Here is a 21,009-nt window from a genome sequence, read left to right as displayed (position 1 = left end):
ATTTCGCTAAGCATAATACCCTCTAGTTCCATCCACATCATCACAAATGGCAAGATTTCATTTCTTTTGATTGCTGCATAGTATTCCATTGTGTATATATACCACTTCTTCCTTATCGATTCATCTGTTGATGGACATTTAGGTTCTTTCCATAGTTTGGCTATTGTGGACATTGCTGCTATAAACATTCAGGTGCACGTGCCCCTTCGGAGCACGTTTGTATCTTTAGGATATATACCCAGTAGTGCAATCGCTGGGTCATAGGGTAGCTCTATTTTCAGTTTTTTGAGGAACCTCCACACTTTTCCAGAGTGGTTGCACCAGCTTGCATTCCCACCAACAGTGTAGGAGGGTTCCCTTCTCTCCGCATCCTTGCCAGCATCTGTCATTTCTTGACTTGTTAATTTTAGCCATTCTGATTGGTGTGAGGTGGTATCTCATTGTGGTTTTGATTTGTATTTCCCTGATGCCGAGTGATGTGGAGCATTACAGGTAACGTTCTCAAGCATCCTTTAATACAAACACCTTACAAACCACAAACTAAAAGTTGGCTTTCAGATGGTAGCTCCACTTGTGGTGAGCAGAGATAGCATCATGTATAGAGGAGTTGAGTCACTCTATTGTACTCTGGAAACTAATGTAACATTATATGTCAACTATACTCAAATTAAAAAAAATTAACAAGAATGAATTTTTAAAAGTTTTAAGGTTGGCTTTCACAATAACCTTTCAGTTTAGGTTCTATATTCACTAATTCTAATTCAGTGAATTAAATATAGCAATTAAACCCTAGCCACTTTTAGAGTATATATTTCTCTGTAGAATGAAATTTCTACACTTTGACACTGCTTCCTGTTTCAGGGTTTTATCAAGCATCTAAAATTTCTCATATAATTCTAAATAACCCCTAACTTTAAATCCTCCCCTTACCACACACTAGTCTACAAAATAAAACACAAGAGTTCTTGGCGTTTGGGGTCGGGGTAGGGGGCTTTATAAAATGAAATGAATAACAGACTGCAAAGATTCTGAAACCAAGAATTCTCTAAAAAGTTTGTCAAAATAAAATATTTGGTCAATATCTTGTTGAGCTATTTTATATAAAAGAGAAAATTCCTAAATAGAAAAGAGTGTCAATAGATTATGACACAGAAAACTGAGCTACTTTATTTTAACATATCTGGGATTATAAGTAATAATACTGTTTTTCTCTTTTAAAAATTTAATACATTATCTGTTTTTATGTTATTTGAGCTGAAATAATTCAGTTACAAAGGTTGTGGATCTTTCTCAATGATTCTACACTAAAACGAAACTCTTGGTCTTAGAGGTTAAAAGTTCAGAAGCTAGAACTGGGCTGTAGGGAGTTCAGAATCTGGCCCTGCCCCTCCTTGGCTGTGTGCCTGCAGACAAATTATTCCACCTCTCTGTGTCTCAGTTTCCTCACTTACAAAACAGAAATACTAATAGATCTACCTAAAAGGGTTGTGATGAGGGCTGAATGAAAACCCAAGCAGAGCACTTGGAACAGTGCCTGGTACATACTTCCTACATTGCCATTGTTTCCCAAACATGTTCCCATCTTTTATTAATGCTTAGTAGGTAAAAGCAATTACTATGTACCAAAATATCTACAAATAATCCAGAATAGTAATATGGTCAAACCTTTGTGAGTGTAACTTTCAGAGGTAAAATGTCCTAAGACATTTTTCAAAGAATTAAACTTGTAAATAGAAAATATATATAAGGCACACCTATGAGAGTGTTGCGGGAATAAATATATGAAGAGGGAAAGAAAGTACCTAAATAAGGTCACATTAATAATCCAGAATTTAATGAGATATTGATCATACTTCATTTTGTTTAATGTGGTCATTCACATTTTAAAAAATAATCTCAAAATGCCTGGAATTAAATTAAATCAATTAAATTGATTTTTAATGTGTGGTTGTAATAGATTTTGACATACTTTATATGTTGATTTTTATTTACTTATTCACTTATTCATTCCTTTTTAAAATTTTTTAATTTATTTTTTAAATTTCTTTTCAGTGTTCCAGAATTCATTGTTTATGTGCCATACCCAGTGCTCCATGCAATACATGCCCTCCTTAATAGCCACTACCAGGCTCACCCAATCTCCCAGCCCCCTCCCCTCCAAACCCCTCAGTTTGTTTCTCAGAGTTCACAGACTCTCATGGTTCATCTCCCCCTCTGATTTCTCCCAAATCACTTCTCCTCTCCATCTCCCAATGTCCTCTGTGTTATTCCTTATGCTCCACAAATAAGTGAAACCATATGATAATTGACTGTCTCTGCTTGACTTATTTCACACAGCATAATCTCTTCCAGTCCCATCCATGTTGATACAAAGTTGGGTATTCATCCTTTCTGATGGAGACATAATACTCCATTGTATATATGGACCACATCTTCCTTATCCATTCGTCCGTTGAAGGGCATCTTGGTTCTTTCTACAGTTTGGCGACTGTGGCCATTGCTGCTATGAACACTGGGATACAGATGGCCCTTCTTTTCACTACATCTGTATCTTTGGGGTAAATACCCAATAATGCAATTGCAGGATCATAGGGTAGCTCTATTTTTAATTTCTTAAGGAATCTCCACACTGCTCTCCAAAGTGGCTGCACCAACTTGCATTCCCACCAACAGTATAAAAGGGTTCCCCTTTCTCCACATCCTCTCCAACAAATGCTGTTTACTGTCTTGTTGATTTTGGCCATTCTAACTGGTGTGAGGTGGTATCTCAGTGTGGTTTTGATTTGAATCTCCCTGATGGCTAGTGATGATGAACATTTTTTCATGTGTCTGTTAGCTATTTGTATGTCTTCTTTGGAGAAGTGTCTGTTCATGTCTTCTGCCCATTTTTTGACGTGATTATCTGTTTTGTGTGTGTTGAGTTTGAGGAGTTCTTTATAGATCTTGGGTATCAGCCCTTTGTCTGTACTGTCATTTGCGAATATCTTCTTCCATTCCTTGGGTTGCCTCTTTGTTTTGTTGACTGTTTCCTTTGCTGTCCAGAAGCTTTTGATCTTGATGAAGTCCCAAAAGTTCATTTCTGCTTTTGTTTCCTTTGCCTTTGGAGACATATCTTGAAAGAAGTTCCTGTGGCCGATGTCAGAGAGGTTACTGCCTATGTTCTCCTCTAGGATTCTGATGGATTCCTGACTCACACTGAGGTCTTTTATCCATTTCGAGTTTATCTTTGTGTATGGTGTAAGAGAATGGTTGAGTTTCATTCTTCTACACATAGCTGTCCAATTTTTCCAGCACCATTTATTGAAGAAACTATCTCTTTTCCACTGTATATTTTTTCCTGCTTTGTCAAAGATTATTTGACCATAAAGTTGAGGGTCCATATCTGGGCTTTCTACTCTGTTCCACTGGTTTATGTGTCTGTTTTTGTGCCAGTACCATGCTGTCTTGGTGATCACAGCTTTGTAGTAAAGCTTGAAATCAGGCAATGTGATGCCTCCAGTTTTGTTTTTCTTTTTCAACATTTCCTTAGCAATTTGGGCTCTCTTATGGTTCCATACAAATTTTAGGATTGTTTGCTCCAGCTCTTTGAAAAATGCTGGCGGAATTGTGATTGGAATGGCATTGGAAGTATAGATTGCTCTAGGCAGTATAGACATTTTAACAATTTTTATTCTTCCAATCCATGAGCATGGAATGGTGTTCCATTTTTTTGTGTCTCCTTTAATTTCTTTCATGAGTGTTCTGTAGTTCCTTGAGTACAGATCCTTTACCTCTTTGGGTTAGGTACATTCCCAGGTATCTTATGGTTCTTGGTGTTATAGTAAATGGAATCGATTCTCTAACTTCCCTTTCTATATTTTCACTGTTCGTATATAAGAAAGCAACTGATTTCTGTATGTTGATTTTGTATCCTTCCACATTACTGAATTGCTATATAAGTTCTAGTAGTTTGGGGGTAGAGTTTTTTGGGTTTTCCATACAAAGTATCATGTCATCTGTGAAGAGAGAGAGTTTGACTTCTTCTTTGTCAATTTGAATACCTTTCTCTTTGTTGTCTGACTGCTGTTGCTAGGACTTCTAATACTATGTTGAACAAGAGTGGCAAGAGTGGGCATCCTTGTCGTGTTCCTGATCTCAAAGGGAAGGCTGTCAGCTTTTCCCCACTGAGGATGATATTCGCTGTGGGTTTTTCATAGATAGATTTCATGAAGTTGAGGAATATTCCCTCTATCTCTATATTTTGAATTGTTTTAATCAGGAACGGATGAGTTATCTTGTCAAATGCTTTTTCTGCATCAATTGAGAGGACCATGTGGTTCCTCTCTCTTCTTTTATTGATTTGTTCTATCACATTGATAGATTTGCAAATGTTGAACAGACCACTATGCTTTGAAACAGAAGTCAACCAAAAAAAAAAAATGTCTGGAAGGAATTCAAACACCTGGAAGCTAAAGACCACCTTGCTTAAGAATGTTTGGATCAACCAGAAAATCAAAGAACTTAAAACAATTCATAGAAACCATGAGAATGAAGACAGTTTGTTACAAAACCTATGGGTTACGGCAAAGATGGTCCTAAGGGGGAAATACATAGCCATCCAAGCCTCCCTCAAAAAAACTGAAAAACCCAGAATACACCAGCTCTCTTTATACCTTAAAGTACTAGAGAATCAACAACAAATTAAGCCAACTCCACAAACAAGAATGGAAATAATCAAGATTAGAGCAAAGCTCAATGAGATAGAAACCAGGGGCACAGTAGAACACATCAACAAAACTAGAAGCTGGTTTTTTGAAAGAATCAGTAAGATCAATAAATCATTGGCCGAACTAATCCAAAAGAAAAGAGAAAGGACCCAAATTAATAAAATTATGAATGAAAAGAGAGAGATCACGACTAATATTGAGGAGATAGAAACAATCATCAGAAATTATTATCAACAGTTATATGCCAGTAAGTTAAGCAACCTACATAAAATGGATGCATTCCTAGAAACCTATAAACTTCCAAAACTGAATCAGGAAGAAATTGACAACCTGAATAGACCAATATGTATTAACAAGATTGAGGCAGTGATCAAAAACCTTCCAACAAACAAGAGCCCAGGAACTGATGGATTCCCTGAGGAATTCTACCCAACTTTCAAAGAAGAAACAATACCTAATCTCCTGAAGCTGTTTCCAAAAATTAGAAACAGAAGGAAAACCTCCAGACTCTTTTTATGAAGCCAGAATTATCCTGATCCCCAAACCAGGTAAAGACCCCACCAAAAAGGAGAATTTCAGACCAGTATCCCTGATGAATATAGATGCCAAGATTCTCAACAAGATCCTAGCTAAGAGTGTCCAACAGTACGTTGAAGAGGTTATCCACCATGACCAGGTGGGACTTACCCAAGGGATGCATAGGTGGTTCAACAATTATTCATTTATTTATTTATTACTTTTCATATAATCTCCATGCCCCATTGGAGCCCAATGTAGGACTTGAACTCATGACCCTTAGATCAAAACCTGAGCTGAGATCAAGACTCATATGCTTAAGGGTGCCTGGGTAGCTCAGTCAACAGCTACACGTCTCCTTCAGGTCAGGTCCAAATCCCAGCGTCAAGTCTAGTGTCAAGCACCCTGCTCAGCAGGGGAGTCAGCTTCTCCCTCTCCCTCCCCTGCTTATGCTCTCTCTCTCCCTCAAATAAATAAATATAATCTTTAAAAAAAAGAGCCAAATGCTTAACTGAATGAGCCATCCAGGCACCCCTGTGTTGATTTTTTTTTTAACTGCTTACAGTATATTTATATTTTTTATTTTTTTTTATTTTTTATTTTTTATAAGCATATATTTTTATCCCCAGGGATACAGGTCTGTGAATCCCCAGGTTTACACACTTCACAGCACTGTGTTGATTTTTTAGCAAAAATAACTCTAAATCCCTGATTCCTTTTCTAGGAAATAACTAGAAATTTTCCAGCAAGAATGGACAAAATATTATTTGTTTTTACTGCTAAGGAACAAAACATGTTAAGTACTTAAAAGTTAAAAATGTAAATACCCATAGCCCTCTAAAAACATTTTAAGAAAACCATATGTGTGATACCCAAGAGCCTAAACATAACATAAATATTAAAGGTGGAACAAGAAAGGAAAGGAATGGAATTGTGGCAAGTTTTGCCACAGGCATACAGGAAAAAGCATGTTTTAGAACTATTGACTATTTCTTTTAAATACACACTATCAAATAGTAGTGACCCCAAATTTATAACCCATTAGAACTTAGCTAGATGGGTCTTTATAATAAATACTTTCATATGTAAGTGATTAAGAATATTCCAACCAATTCTTTAACATTGGAATAAGAAATCTTACATTTTACTTATTCTATTTATATTTATTTCAGCTTATGTTTCATATGTTTCTTCAAATTCTAAAATTTGAAGGTGAACCTCACTATAATTTTCCAAACTAGCATCTTCAAATATGAGCTCTACAGCAAAGGATATGATTTTTTAAAAAGTGAATGGGACAAAGAGGACAAAGAGGTACAAATTTACAGTTATGTTCACAGAGATGAAAGTACAACATAGGGAATGTAGTCCATAATGTTGAAATAATGTTGTACAGTGACCACATTTATGGTGGTGAGCACTGAGTAATGTCTAGAATCGCTGAATCACTATGTTGTACACCTGAAGGTAATATAACACTGTATGTCAGCTATACTTCAGCAATTAAAAATCTATAAATAAATAAATAAACACAGTGAAAACAAGCATCATCACCAGATTCCAGCCAAATACTGTTTGGCTGGAATGACCTAGGCCTGTTGCTTGCTGGCTATCTCCATGATAAAAAAAGGGAGGTTGAGAAGTGTTCAAGGACCAAATGAAATTTTTTTTTCCTCCTAAAATCCAAATCATTAAAAGAGAAGGAAAAGAAAAAAAATATTCATGAATTTACAGTGGATCAATTCCAACATTCCCTTTGTTGTTGTTCTTGATCACAGTCACCTGTTTCAGATGTCAACAACAGCTACACCTAAAGGGCTAGGGCAAGGTTGGGAACAGGATGCATACTAGTCTCAAGAGTGAGAATGTTCTGTCTGTAGCTATTAATTCAACTTTTATATTATCCCAATATTCTATATTCTTTTAATTGTTTATATAAGGGGCACCTGGGTGGCTCATATAATTAAGCATCTGCCTTTAGTTCAGGTCATGATCCCGGGGTCCTGGAATCCAGTCTCACATCAGGCTCCTTGCTCAGCGGGGAGCCTACTTCACCCTCTCCTTCTGCAGCTTCCCCTGCTTGGGCTTGTGTGCTCTCTCTGTCAAACAAATAAATAAAATCTTCAAAAAAAAATGTAGAACTTCCCCCAAAACTAAACTAATAATAGCTTACTGTTGACTGAAAGCCTTACCAGTAACATATACAGCCAATTAACATATATTGTATGTTACATGTCTAATATATTCTCAAAATAGAGATAAATATTATTAAGAAAATTATAAGAAATAGAACATCTGTTTACAGTATTGTACTGTATTCATCAAAAAAGAATCCATGTATAAGTGAACAAGGGCAGTTTAAACAGTGTTCAAAGGTCAACTGTAAAAGGAAGAAAGAGACCTTTTGCTCCTTGAATCCACACTGCTCCACATTCAATTCCTAAAAATTGAGAAGAAAAACAGGATCAATTGTTTTAATACAAAACCTGCTCAATACTTTTAATAAAAAGCTGTTTTTTAAAATGGACTAAAAAGTTAAAGAGTTTTGATCAGGAAGGGATGCTGTACTTTGTCAAATGCTTTTTCAGCATCTATTGAGAGTATCATATGGTTCTTGTTCTTTCTTTTATTCATCCAGATGGCCAACAGACACATGAAAAAGTGCTCCATATCACTCGGCATCAGGGAAATACAAATCAAAACCACAATGAGATATCACCTCACACCAGTCAGAATGGCTAAAATAAACAAGTCAGGAAATGACAGATGCTGGCGAGGATGCGGAGAAAGGGGAACCCTCCTACACTGTTGGTGGGAATGCAAGCTGGTGCAGCCACTCTGGAAAACAGCATGGAGGTTCCTCAAAATGTTGAAAACAGAACTGCCCTACGACCCAGCAATTGCACTATTGGGCATTTACCCTAAAGATACAAACGTAGTGATCCAAAGGGGCACGTGCACCCAAATGTTTATAGCAGCAATGTCCACAATAGCCAAACTATGGAAAGAACCTAGATGTCCATCAACAGATGAATGGATCAAGAAGATGTGGTATATATACACAATGGAATACTATGCAGCCATCAAAAGAAATGAAATCTTGCCATTTGCGACAACATGGATGGAACTAGAGCGTATCATGCTTAGCGAAAATAAGTCAAGCAGAGAAAGACAACTATCATATGATCTCCCTGATATGAGGAAGTGGTGATGCAACATGGGGGCTTAAGTGGGTAGGAGAAGAATAAATGAAACAAGATGGGATTGGGAGGGAGACAAACCATAAGTGACTCTTAATCTCACAAAACAAACTGAGGGTTGCTGGGGGGAGGGGGTTTTGGGAGAAGGGGGTGGGATTATGGACATTGGGGAGGGTATGTGCTTTGGTGAGTGCTGTGAAGTGTGTAAACCTGGTGATTCACAGACCTGTACCCCTGGGGATAAAAATATATGTCTATAAAAAATAAAAAATTATAAAATTAAAAAAAAGTTAAAGAAAGGCAAATATTAAAAATTCCTTTAAAATGAGTAATAGCTTATTTTAACTTGCTATTCATTTATACCACATCACCAACAAAATCACCATAGGCTTCTAAGAACATCCTTGTGAAATGGAAAGATCTTTATTTGCCTCACTAAGTTTCAGGAAAGATGGCCTAATTACAGCTTAATACCATTCATAGTTTGATGTTATAAATGCAGTTGTGTGCTATTTTATACATATCTATATCCATTAAGTATAATCTCTCTCTGAACTAAACAATATCTAAAACACTACTCTGGCTGAAGAAATTGTGCTCTGAGAATAAAGTGGGTGTTAATACGAATTGATCTAGGCAAGGAGATGCATATCAGTGGATAAATAACATACATGCTTTCATTATTTGGTAAATGTAATAGACGTATAGTTTTTTGCAAACAACGGAATTTTCAAGAGAAGCAAAAATCTTGGTTACTATCTTCATGTCACTGAGAACACTCTGAAGGTTTCATACTAACCTATTTAACAATATTATGCAACAAATACAAAGAAACTCTTTAAATTCTCAAAACAAAGATTCTAGAAATATGACAGTGTTATCACACTTTTATCTTTAGCATTTATTTGACCAAACAAAACATCTTGTTCCTGGGAGCATGGACTTATTACAAGAGAAAGGAATCAGAAGTCTGAGAGACCCAGATTTAATTCCCCAGTTTAGCTGTCTTCTCAGGCAAGTTGTCAACCTCTCTGTCTCCCTTTCCTCTTGTGCAACCTGAGTAAGATAACTGCTTGGGGAAGAGAGTTGCAAAGATTATACCTCTGAAGAGCCTACCTCATACACTAGCAATAGTAAACCCTAGTTGGGGCTCCAACAATTTCCGTCCTCTTTTCCCAAATGACCATTCAAAAACCCTCTGCATTTCGAACTGAATTTCTAGCTGCAAACCATTCAAAGTGAAAAATGTTATAGCTGATTCATGTTCTAAAATCTGAAATGGGTCTTTAAAAGCCCCTCATATCTAAATGATCTGAAGCAATATTATTTCAATAAGTTCCATAAAGTTCTCTTAAAATTTGTTATATTTTACAACCCAATTAGCTATGTCTTTAAATATATATAAAAGTGCTGGTTCAAAATCAAGATGCTGGTCAAACAGAAATGTAGCTGAACCCCTTAATTCAGGCATATAGTGTAACAAAACTGCCTGCAGTACAATAAAGTCAGCAAAGTAAACACTGGAAGGAGATAGTCGGCCTTGTTGTCTCTGTTAAACATGTCAAAGTGCTACATCTGAAAATATTTGAAAAATCTGTCTATTTTCCATCTGTTATATTTCTCAGAGGATGACTGAAAGTTCATGTGAAAGTTCACTGTAAGTTCAAATATGTCATATGAGGTCATTTGCAGGGTAAAGGTTCACTGGGAGTTTATTATTATTTTTTTAAAGACTGAAGGGGAAAAAGAATAAATAGACTAATTGAAGCTACTTTATATTGCATTATGATCACTGTGTTTTTAAGCATCATTAGTAGAAAGTATAAATTTTAAAAGGCCATGTGCGTGCTCAATGGCAGTAACAATAATTGTAAGGGAAGTGCCTAAGATAGTACCCTTGGGATTCTTCTTAGAGAAGAGGCTATAGATCAGTTTTTGTTGTTCTACATGTCATTTTAAGTACAATTTACATTGTATTGAATAATTTGTTTAAACCACATATATAAAAAATAGTTCACAGGGGTTCCTGGGTAGCTCAGTCAGTTAACCATCTGCCTTTGGCTCAGGTCACGATCTTAGGGTCCTGGGATGGAGTCCCGCATCCAGCTATCTGTACAATGGGAAGCCTGCTTCTCCCTCTTTCTCTGCTGCTCCGACTTGTGCTTGCTCTCTCTCAAATAAATAAATAAATAAAATTAAAAACAGTACACAGAGACAGAAAAAAGAAACATCAAAATAATAAAGAAATATAGTCTTACTGTAACTGAATAGGTATGGTTTTTAATTTGTAATTGGTTAAGAATGCTGTTTGAGGTATACCATTTGCGGGCTGCTTATATCATAAGCAAGAAGCCAAGAAAAATATGTCATTTGGAACAAAATGACTAAGTCATTGAAAAGAAATCTAAACCAAATGGACATTAGTCAATTTTATCTGAATTGCTGAAGCAAAAATTAAGATTTGCTTTTGGATAAAATCTTCGTATTTTAAAAATGCTTAGAAGAATATAATAATAATTACAATTATAATAATATAATTATAATAATATAATTTTCACAGAAAGCAACAGTGAACATATGTATATATGTTCAAATATATATGAAATTTAGGACATAACTTCTGGGCTCACCAATTTAAAAAATTTTCTTTCTCTAACATACTGAAACATACTAGAGTTCAACAAAGTATTCCAAATATATTGAGTAAAGGTGTATTCCACTCTTTCCCGTCAAATGCATGTCCTCAGCTTCACAATATAACCTGCAGTCTGCACTTTGCTCCTTAAAATGAAAAGCATATTTGTTTCTCTCCAGCATGTGCATATTCTCTTCATGATGTATTGTCAACTGGTTTTAATGGGCCACAGCTTTTATTCACAGCATTAAAATATATACATGTTAGACATATATATGTATCTAATGAAATTAACTTTTTCAGCTGTTAAAGAAGGAAAGGTAGGGCACCTGGGTGGCTCAGTTGGTTAGCATCTGCCTTGGTCATGATCCCAGGGTTCGGGGATAGATCCCAGCATCCGGCTCCCTGCTCAGTGAGGAATTTGCCTCTCCCTCTACTCCTCCCTCCAACACTCGTGTCTGTGTGTGTGTGCGCGCACACGTGCGTGCACAGATACTCTCTTTCTCTCTCTCTCTCTCAAATAAATAAAATCTTAAAAAAAAGAAAGGAAAGAAATTCCGAGTGGAGAGAGGAGAAAATGGTTGAGAAATGACTATAGTGGGGGGAGTAGGGCAGATCAGTGTCTTCCTTGACCATTATTTGACACTCTCTAATCACAGCTTTCCATCTTAGAAGTTATCTTCTTCCTCCCAGTATCTCTGGCTTAGATGGGTAAGAATCTGAACACTCTCTCCACTCTTCTCAAATTTCATCTCACCTTCCTGAGATTCCCTGATTGTCCTGTGGCGGTTCTCTTCCCACTCCAAGCCACCTCATCCTTTCCCAAGACCTCAACTATCACCTCTCTCAGACTGTCAAGGAAAACTTTAAGTCTTTCCCTCACATACCCCCAAGCTGTTTTCAACTGCTGATATGTTCCATGCACACAAAAAACTAAATGAAATGCTACTTCTACCTATGTTACTACCATTATTACTATTATTACTAACACTAGCATCACTGCTACTGCTGCCTCACTGCTATTAATACTACCATTATTACTGTGTCTCCTGAGTACCATTCACTGTGTTTACTGTGTGTCAGGCACTGGATTCAGCCCTTACCAACAGCAACCTAGTATAGTAATCTTTACAACAACCAATAATACCTACTCGTAGGGTATTATTATCCTTATTTTATACTCAAGGAACCCAACAAGACTCAGGACTACATTACTGTAACAGAGAGGTGCAACACATGTTCAAATAAAATTATAGCATGCTTCTACTCTTGTGTTAACACAATTTATCTTTCATTAGTCTCCAAATAGATGATAAACACTGAAGTATAAAACAATAAGATAATGAACATTTTATTGAAAAATTACTGTATTTTTTCATACTGTTCTAAGTGCTTTATTCACTTCCCTTCTGTAATAACCCCATTTTCCTTACTCTACAGATGAGTGAAACTGAGGAACATAGAGGTTGGATAACTTGTCCCATCTCACAGAGCTGGTAAGTGGTAGAACAAGGATTCCAGGCAATGTCTCGAAAGTTTATGCTTTTTAATTGCTATTCTGGGCTAAGGGATATATCCAATAAACTTGTACAAATGCAAAGATCCATGCCCTCAAAGAGTTTACTATCTGGTTGAACAGATAAGAGCAAGATGATAAAATCTAGGAGGTCAGATTTCTGGCACATTAACTATCTGTTTTATAGTTGCAAAGCTGTTACACTGGAAACCAACTATAAGACTTTATAATTCACATAGTCTTCAGAAACCAGAGAAGATTCTATGAGTCCTCAGAATCTACAGAAGAAAACTAGCAAATTTGGATGAACACAAAATGAAGATTAAGGATATTATGGAGTGAAAACTGACCTTGTTGGTTATTGCTGAGATAAGGGAGACATGGAAGAGAACCAAGATCACCTGAGTCTATGTCAGTGGGAGACTGACCACATCACCATCAAAAATATACAAGTCTTGGGGCGCCTGGGTGGCTCAGAGGGTTAAGCCTCTGCCTTCAGCTCAGGTCATGGTCCCAGGGTCCTGGGATCGAGTCCCACATTGGGCTCTCTGCTCAGAAGGAGCCTACTTCTTTCTCTCCCTCTGCCTTTCATTCCCTCTGTTTGTGCTCTCTCTCTCTCTCTCTGGCAAATAAATAAAATCTTTAAAAAATATATATACAAGTCTTAAATAGAGGCTAATGAATTTTTTTTATATTTTTATTTTTTAATTTTTTTAATAAATTTTTTAAAAGTTTTATTTATTTATTTGACAGACAGAGATCACAAGTAGGCAGAGAGAGAGGCAGAGAGAGAGAGAGGAGGAAGCAGGCTCCCTGCTGAGCAGAGAGCCCAATGCGGGACTCAATCCCAGGACCCGGAGATCATGACCTGAGCCGAAGGCAGCAGCTTAACTCACTGAGCCACGCAGGGCCCCAGAGGCTGATGAATTTTGAGGTAAAAATAAAATTATAGATAAAAACAAATTTATGTGGATAAGTCATCTGCTCCCAAGTAAGAGTAACCACTGTAAAAGCAGATGGTCATTCTGAGAAATAAAATACAGAGGTATAAGAGCGAAAGCCTGAGGACATATTTCCCATTGGTGCTACAGCCCTCATGTACTTATTGCTTCTTACTCATCTGGTACCATATGACAGACAAGGAGGAGAAGGAAAAGTTAGAAAGAAGAATATGTAGCACCTGCCTGGCTCTGGAAAAGGATCAGAAAAAGAATGGGAAACAAGGCTAGAAAGACCACTGTCTAATTTGAGAAGGGTCTAGAATCTCATCTAGACAAAGGCCTATGTTCTGTAAGCTTCATACTGGTCAGCTGGCTCATGCTGTAGGAGCTTCTTGGAGTCGAGACCAAGAACTTTCTCCCAACAGAGCCCGGATGGAATGTGGTCCTGGTATTCCAAGGTTCCACTACATTTAGTACACTGAATTCTTAAAGAGAAAGACTCTATTTCTATTTTAGGTACTATTGCATTTTCCTAGGACCGTACCTAGCAAAGTACCAGAATCTGTGACTTCCTCAGATTTTGCAATAGAAATTTACTGTCTCAGTTCTAGAGGCTAGAAGTTTGAAATCAAGGTGTAGACAAGCAGGGCCATGTTGTCTTTGAGCTCAATGGGAGAATCCTTCCTCTCCTTTTGTAGCTTCTGGTATTTTGACAGCAATCTTTGGTGTTCCTTGGTTTGTAGATGCAATCCTGTATTTATGTGCTATTCTGTGTGTCTTTATGTTGTCTTCGCTCTGTGCATGTCTTTCTCTCTGTCCGAATTTCTACCCTTTTTTATAAGAACATCAATCCTATTGAATTAGGCCCACCCTCATGATATCATTTTAACTTGATTATCTCTGTAGAGACCCTATCTCAAAATAAGGTAACATCCTAAGGTCCTGAGGGTTAAGAATTTGAACCTATCTTTGGGGGACACAACTCATAACAGGTACAAAGTTTAGCCTAATAATAAATCAGAGACCATGAAAATAGGAATATTAAATATTGTACATTTTCTTATGGAAGTACAATTTTTAAGGTGCCATAAAGAATTCTCCTGAAACTTAGCTCTGGATCGTAATAAGATAATGATGGCAAGGACATAAATTTTGTGTCTCATAATACAAAAACAGTACATAATGAAAATAAAGAAACAATATAAATTTTAAAAAGAACAATAATGAAGTACAGTTCAATAAACACATAATAAAATTTCTAGAACATAGCTACTATATGCCATGCTATATAAACTTTCCTACTAGTCTGGCATCAAATGTTAATCTATGAATTTTTCATCACTACTCTGAGCACCCCATTCAGTGAGGCAGCCTGTAAAAAAAACAAAAATGACAATTACTATGGTAAGCAAAATTTTCAATACCCACCCAAATATAAAATCAAACTTTATTTTTCAGAAGTATTATCATAAAAGTGGGGGAAAAAAACTTGATGACTTTACATGGATGCCATTTTGTTTTTGTTTGTTTTAATAAAGTAAGCCAATGATGCAGAAAGGCTAGCTTGGAATAACAGAAAAAAAAAAAATACGGGTCTAAGAATCATGGGAGGGGCACTTCAATGTCTCAGTCCGTTAAGCTCAGCCTTTGGCTCAGGTCATGATTCCAGGGTCCTGGGGTAGAGTCCCTTGCTCAGCAGGAAGCCAGCTTTTTCCTTTCCCTCCACTGCTTCCCCCGCTTGTGCGCTCGCTCGCTCTCTCTCTCTCTCTCTCTGTGTCAAATAAATAAATATATAAATAAAATCTTTAAGAATCACAGAAATGTAGGCTAAATGATAAGCTTTAAGCAAAATGGGGTTAATGCATTATCCAGTGCGGTTGTGAGAAATGACTGAGATAAAAACATGTGTAAAAGCACCATGAAAATTGCAAAGTGCTTCAACGGTAGGTTATTATCAGATGTGAAGTGTGACATGAAGTTGTCATTACATTATTTATAGAATAGGAGAGAAAATTTGTAAAGTATGACTATCCTATTTGATAAGTTAATGGACTAAAAGTTATCAATAAATCTATTACCTAAAACTCACTCTTCAAGAATCTAGAAGACCTGAAGCTCTTTATGAAGTTAAGAGCTGTAATCAATATGGGATAATAAAATGCTTTGAGTTTTAGGTGTTTAGCTTGTGTGAATCCAGCTTGTGTGAATACTTAACTCACACTATAACTTTGGGCAAATTATGTAACCCTTTGTATATCAATTTCCTCATCTCTCAAATGCAAACAACAACCTCTGCCTAATAAACAAATGGTAGAATTAAAAAAATTGTGAAGTGCTTATCACATAGTAGGCATTCAACAAATGATGGTTACTTTGTTTCATAAAATGTCTTGAATCTTTGTATAAGACATATTTCTTTAGCTTTAAAACTCTGCACTATTAAAGAAATGCAATTGGTGTACCTAAGTGGCTCAGTTGGTTAAGTGTCTGCCTTCAGCTCAAATCATGATCCTGGCATCCTGGGATCAAGCCCCACATCAGGCTCCATGCTCAGCAGACAGCCTGCTTCTCCCTCTGCCTGCTGCTTCTCCCCTGCTTGTGCTTTTTCTTTCTCTGTGTCAAATAAATAAAATAAAATAAATAAAATGTCTAAAAAAAACCCAAAAGAAATGCAATTATGTTCCATTTAAAATTTAAGATGACCTACCAGACACATATATCTTAATTTCTGAAAAGCTTAAGTAAATTTTACTATCGTGTAGTTAAAGAGTAAAATTATTACTAGTATTATTATTAGACTTACCTTCCAGACACTAATAATTCAAAGCCATTGATTTTCCAACCAAACTATGAGGGGAAAAAACCTACAAAAATTAATTACTTATTTTATAGTGCATCCTTTTATAGGTAGAATCTTCACATAGTATGTGTTTGAGATAAAGTAATTGATTCCCTACTTAATCTAAAGTACAATTCAAGATCACTGCATAGATTCAAATAAAAAAATTATACAAAGAAAAAAACAAAAACCTCTCTTAAAAACGTGGAAGTAGGAATTTTTCTTTGGACAAGATGGAATAACCTGGACCCAATTTATACTACAACATGAAACAACAACAACAACAACAACAAAAAAAACAAAAAAGCAGACAAAAAATATGAAACTATAGTATTCAAGACACTAGACATCAGGCAATGAAGAATAGTGTTCCCAATGAGATGTAAAACAAATGAGATGAGACTATGACTGAGTTTCCAGGCTACACACACTGCCAGGGAAACCTGGCAGATTCCAAGTTGAAATCTGAAAAATCTGTACAGACAGAGAACTCCAGATCTCTGCATAGGGCATCTCTTGAGCACTCAGCTGAGAACCAGCCACGCATGAACCTGAAAAAGCTACGTAGTGTGGCAATAGTGATTGTTCTCATTAGCAGTCTGGAAAAATCATATTATTCATAGGAAAAATCGGTAGAGTATTCAGAAAGACTTGCCTCAATAGTAGGAAATAATTGGGCCTAGACTAGATGTTGCTCTGTTCCTGTTTAACAAATCTTAAAAGCAAGACCAAAAAGGATTACACGATTTCAAAGTAACTTACCATATTATAATAAAATTATTTACAGGAGTACAAAAATATCCAGCAACCATCAAAGTAAGTTTACAATGTCAGACATCCAATCCAAAATTACCAGGCATGCAAAAAATCAGGAGAAGATGATCCACATTGAGAGAAAAATCTGTCCATTAAAATACACCTACATCAGACACAGATGTTAAAATTAGCAAACAAAGACACCGAAACCATTACTATAACTGTATTCCATATGCCAAAAAACACAAAAAACAGATCTCAAGCCCAAACACAAAAATGATCTGAATTTGTACTTCTAAAGAAAACTACAAGCCTGAGATGAATAAAACACAACATAAATAATGCAGAAAAGATTAGTTAACGTTAAGACGTAGCAATAGAAACTATCCAAAAACTTAATAGAAAAAGAATTTTTAAAATGAAGACACCATCAGTGAGCTTCTGAAAACTAAGTGACATAATGTATATAGAATTGGAGTCCCACTAAAGGGAGAGGGTCATGGAAAGTATTTGAAGAAATAAAGGTTAAAAATATTTTCAAGTGTGACAAGACTATAAATTCACAGCTGCAAGAAGATCACAAACACCAAGGAGAAGAAACATGAAGAAAAGGCACATTGTAATATAATTACTCAAAACCAATGTTAAAGAGAAAATCTTAAAAGTAGACAAAGGAGCTGGGGTGCCTGGGTGGCTTAGGCAGTTAAGCATCTGCCTTTGGCTTGGGTATGATCTCAGAGTCTTGGGATCTAGCCCCTCATCAGTCTCCCTGCTCTTTGGGGAGTCTGCTTCCTGCTCTCCCTCTGCCCCCACCCCCACTTGTGCTTGCTCTCTCTCTCAAAATAAATAAAATCTTTTAAAAAAAAAAAAGGAGCAGGGACGCCTGGGTGGCTCAGTTGGTTAAGCAGCTGCCTTCGGCTCAGATCATGATCCCAGCGTCCTGAGATCGAGTCCCACATCGGGCTCCTTGCTCCGCAGGGGAGCCTGCTTCTCCCTCTGCCTCTGCCTGCCACTCTGTCTGCCTGTGCTCGCTTTTGCTCGCACTCTCTCTCTCTGACAAATAAATAAATAAAATCTTTAAAAAAAAAAAAAAACAAAAAAATAAAAATAAAGGAGCAGACAAGAAAACATAACATCTATAAAGATACAAAGATAAGGAAGAAAGAAAAATAACCTGTCAAGCTAGAATTCTATACTCAGGGAAAAATACCTTTCAAAAACACTGGTGAAATAAAGACTTTCCTCAGACATAACAAAAGTGAAAGAATTCACCACCAGCAGACCTGTATTATAACACTCTAAATGTTAAAGAAGTGTCTTGGGCAAGAAAAAAAATTATACTAGTGGGAACACTAATAAACACAAAAGACTAAAGAGTACCAGAAATATTAACTGTATGGATAATTATACAAGATTTTTTTCTTAACATTTAAAGTACTTTAAAAAGTAATTTATTATTATAATGCCAATAAAATATAAATAATAAATAATAACAAAACTAAATAAAAATAGTTATGTATTGTTGCATTTATAATATATATAGAAGTAAAATGTTTAAAAAAGCACAAAAGATAGAAGGGAAGAAATGGAAGCATATGATTGTAAATTTCTTATACTCTATGGGAAGTAGTATAGTCTCACTTGAAAGTGGACTGCTAAGTTTGTTTTTTTTTTTTAAGATTTTATTTATTTTTTTGACAGAGAGAGAGAGACAGCACAGCAGGGGGCACTGCAGAGGGAGAGGGAGAAGCAGGCTACCCGCTAAGCAAGAAGCCCAACATGGGACCATCCTAGGCCCTGGGATCATGACATGAGCCCAAAAAATCAGGCATGCAAAAAATCAGGTTAACCAACTGAGCCACCAGGCACCTCTAGACTGCTAAGTTAAACACGTATAAAAGTGCTAAAGCCACCACTAAGATAAAAAATAAAATTAAAAAAAAGAGTTATAGCTAATAAGCCAACCACTGAGACATAATGGAATCATTAAAAAAAGAAAAACCGTGATTTCACATAAGGCAGAAAAAGAGAAAAATGGGAGCAAAGAGTTAGATGAGACAAATAAGAAACAAATAGCAAGATGACAGGTTTAAAGCTAACTGTATCAATAATCATAGTAAAGTAAGTGGTCTAAATACTTTAATTAAAAGGCATAGATTTTCAGATTATATTTAAAAAGGAAGACTCAAAAGACAGTTGGCATGGCTACTGTAGCATCAGACAGAAAAGATCAGAGCAAAAACTACCACCAGTGATAAAAAAGGTCATTTCATAAGGACACAGAAGTCATTTTACCAGGAAGGCATAATAATTAATTATGTAAGTGTAACTATCATCAATAGAAGTCCACTAGAGGACTAATTATGAAGGAGGGGAGGTAACACCCGCTAGGCGCACTCAGAATGGTTGGGATGGCAAGAAGCAGGAGTAGATAATAGAATATACTTTATAAAAGTTCCCTGCCCCTAAGATTTTCCTGCTGCGGGGAGAGAAGAAACGGACTATTGAGGATGCCTAATTTGTTTATTTATGTTTTAAAGATTTCATTTATTTATTTGACAGAGAGAGAGAGAGCGCACAAGCAGGGAGAGGAAGAAGGAGGCTCCTCCTCCTCGGAGCAGAGTGCTTGATGTGGGGTTCGATCCCAGGACCCTGGGATCATGACCAGAGCCGGAGGCAGATGTTTAACCCACTGAGCCACCCAGGAGCCCCAAGGATGCCTAATTTAAAATATAAAAACTAAAATTTCTGTTAGACACAATATCAGATAATAAACCCAACTCTGCAAAGTGTATTTCACTTTCTGTTTGCACACACAGTAAGACACACACATGTAATGTATTTAGAAAATTAGTTTACATTAAAAACCACAAGACAGGATTTTTAAGAACCTAAATATTACATATGTTTATAATATTTATAAGATTTATACATAAGTATATATATGTGTGTTTGTGTTTTTTGATTTTGGGTTTTTTTTTTTTAAAAAAAAAATCACCTGTGAAGCTCTGCTGTTATGAAAGAATGTATAAATCCTGTCTTGTGTATTTTTTTAATGTAATTCAATTTTTCAAATGTCAAACTAAACCTAAATATTTTTCCAGTTGTAATTCACCAAAGAAATAAGTCAACATAGAAGAAACATCTCATGAACATATCTCATTAACACAACACAATTCAATAGAAATGTATTAGTGCCACCCGGTGGCAAACACACAAAATTTGGTATAATTGAAGAAGCGGTCTTCAAAACAATAAGTAAATAAATAAATAAATAATTCAGTTTTTAACCTACAAATATTCTTCCAAATCCCTTATTATAATAGTACGTCTCTGAAAGCAATTTTAGTGTCTTTTGTATTTAGGATTCCCAAAAACGACACATGGCAGGTGCTCCATGAATGTTACTCTAATGAGCTGAGTGTGCTTATGATTCATTAATACTTAAAGCTAGAAGAATTTATCTTAAAGACACAACCAAAAAACTGAACTAAGTTTTAGATATAAGGATAGCTAAGTTTTAGATATAAGGATAGCTTATTTAACATAATTTAAAGAAGGGGGACACCTGGGTGGCATAGTCAGTTAAGCAACCAACTCTTGGTTTTGGTTCAGGTCATGATCTTGGGGTTGTGGGATCAAGCCCTGTTGGGCTCTGCACTCAGTACAGAGTCCGCTTGGGTCCCTCCCACTCCCTCGCCCTCTGTCCCTTCCCCCGCTCTCTTGCTGTAGCTCTCTCTCAAATAAATAAATAAATCTTTAAAAACTGACATAGCAAAAAATAAATACATATTAAAAACATTGGAACCAACATATATGTTATTTGAAAGTTGGCTTGATCATTTGCACAATATACTAGTATACATGCTGCCATTGAAAATGATATTGTGAGAAAAATTT

At 36.2% G+C, this 21,009-nt stretch overlaps 1 pseudogene; it reads right to left on the bottom strand.

Moving 5' to 3' along the window:
- LOC101686159 overlaps positions 1 to 21,009 on the bottom strand; it is a 64,687-nt pseudogene that overhangs the window by 23,975 nt on the left and 19,703 nt on the right.

This window comes from Mustela putorius, unplaced genomic scaffold (assembly GCF_011764305.1).
Source record: "Mustela putorius furo isolate JIRA1106 unplaced genomic scaffold, ASM1176430v1.1 tig00000056_pilon_pilon_pilon, whole genome shotgun sequence".
In the NCBI taxonomy this organism is placed as follows: domain Eukaryota; kingdom Metazoa; phylum Chordata; class Mammalia; order Carnivora; family Mustelidae; genus Mustela; species Mustela putorius.
The sequence above is the reverse complement of the archived record's forward strand: the minus strand, read 5'-3'. Positions and strand labels throughout refer to the sequence as shown.